This window comes from Anolis sagrei, chromosome 2 (genome assembly GCF_037176765.1).
Source record: "Anolis sagrei isolate rAnoSag1 chromosome 2, rAnoSag1.mat, whole genome shotgun sequence".
Taxonomy (NCBI): Eukaryota; Metazoa; Chordata; class Lepidosauria; order Squamata; family Dactyloidae; genus Anolis; species Anolis sagrei.
The window spans coordinates 97,399,024-97,401,279 of record NC_090022.1 but is presented as its reverse complement, the minus strand read 5'-3'; the positions used below and the strand labels follow the sequence as shown (position 1 = coordinate 97,401,279).

At 42.2% G+C, this 2,256-nt stretch overlaps 1 pseudogene; it reads left to right on the top strand.

Moving 5' to 3' along the window:
• Positions 1-474: 474 nt before the first annotated feature.
• Positions 475-1,324, top strand: LOC132765581 (CCN family member 1-like; annotated as a pseudogene).
• Positions 1,325-2,256: the final 932 nt, after the last annotated feature.

Genomic DNA, 2,256 nt, shown 5'->3' with positions numbered 1-2,256 from the left:
GCAGAAGGAAGTCTACACCAAGCAGCTCAATGAGGACTGCAGCAGACGCAGCCCTGCGACCACACCAATTATTTATTATTTATTTACCACACTTATATCCCACCGTTCTTGACCCCGAAGGGGACTCAGGGCAGCCTTAAGGAGGCAACAATTAGGTGCTATGTGTACACATATCATCGAAAAATAAACAAAAACATTAAAACGTTAAAACCAACAAGTTTAAACATCACATTAAAAGAACAATTTAAAATCACATAATCCAGGTCATAATTCAGGGCCAGTCTGAGGCATCAATGTTAATTTATAATCTCTTATTGCACTGCTCCCATTACTGATCAAAGGCCTAATCCCAGAGCCATGTTTTAGTTTTTTTCTGAAGGCCATGGGGAAGGAGCCAATCTAATTTCACTGGGGAGGGAGCTCCATAGGCAAGTGGCCACCACTGAGAAGGCCCCGTCAGTTGCTCCGAGGGGGATGGGGCTGAGAGCAGGGCCTCCCCTGACAATCTTAGTCTTCGAGGTGGATCATAGAGGTAGATACATTCAGACAAGTAAACTGGGCTGGAACCAAGGGACTGGAATGCAACTTTGGTGCCAGAGCCACCACTCCAAAGTACATCTGCTGAGCACAGTCCCAAGGGAGACCCTGAGAATACAACTCCAAAATCTACCAGAGTGGGGAGAGTTTCCAGTCCAACTGTAAGCACCAGTGTACCTGCATCGATGGGGCCATGAGCTGCATCCTGCTCTGTCCACAAGAGCTCTCCCTCCCTAACCTGGGCTGCCCAAACCAGAGGCTTGTGAAGATCCCCAGGTAGTGCTGTGAGGACTGGGCGTGCAACAACTCCAAAGATGCCCTAGAAGAACTGGGTGGCTCCTTTGGGAAAGATTTAGGTGTAGATGTCTCTGAAGGAGAATTGACCAGAAATATGAGCTCATAGCCATCATGAAAAATGATGCCTGTCTATGAATCTGAACCTTGCAGCCATTCATTTAAGAACCCCAAGTACATTGTCCAAACCACCTTGTGGTCCCAGACCTGTAGGACTGGCATCTCTATCCGAGTCACCAATGATAACCCCAGCTGCATACAAGCGAAAGAGAAGATGTACCACCCCAAGTACTGTGGCTCCTGTGGACAGAGGTGCTGCACTCTTCAGCAGACAAGGATAGTCACGATCCAATTCCGCTGTGATGATGGGGAGACCTTCACCAAGAATGTCATGATGATCCAGTCTTGCAGATGCAATTACAACTGCTCTCATACAAATGACACCTACCCCAATTGCTGGTTATTTAACAACATCCACTTATTTATGGGCTAAAGTGTGACATGTGCAGGCTTGAGCAAGAGCCTTGGTTTGCTTTTTTAAAAAGTATTTTCTGAAGTGAAGAAATATAAACTCTTATAGAAGTGGTGCTTTTGCCCATTGGAGAGCAACACTGAAATACAAGAATGCACTGTGCAACTGGAAACTAATGCAACCGTTTGAGCATATTTAAAGCTTCATAATACTGGAGAAATCCTTTTCCTTCATTTTGGAGCACTTTTCATGATTACTGATCTATTTCACTCTGAATATCTTGTAAACCCCCATATCAACAATGACTGTTGAATTATTTGCCTCAGCAAGGTATATGAGGACTCATAAATTTCCAGTTCTGTGAGAAAGTATGAAATAAAATGAAACTGGTGAATAGATAACAATACAAAAGTCTGTTTTGTGGTGAGGAAGAAAGCATTTCATTACCACCAGTTTTCTTCTAGAACAGTCCTTTATGCTGCAGATGATAATGGCAGATAGGCAAGAAGTATCAACAATATTTCGATTTAAAGCAAAGCACTAAATGACTGAAAGGTCTCTGCTACAGTGAAAAGGCTTCCTTTTAAAATAGTTTATTGTATTAAGATACCCGAGTCATTTGAATAAGAATCACTCTTGGTTATATTAAACACCTTGGTAAGGGGAGAAGAGAGACAACCAGCACTTATTCATGCCTTACAAATTATATGAAATGACTCCAAGGAATATCAACATTTTCCCATGTGAATTTGTGGCCAGTATATAGCTATCAATCAAGTCTGGATGATTTCAGAGACTAGAGCTCTTAGTGCTGTAACAGTTGTATAAATGGGATATTGTATTAGTGGCTCTTTCTCCAAGTTTTTAGCACTTTGATGAGAGACGTTATACCTTCAAAAATGGCATCTTCTGTATAAATATTAAAATCCCAAGAATCCTGCTCATGTTGTATC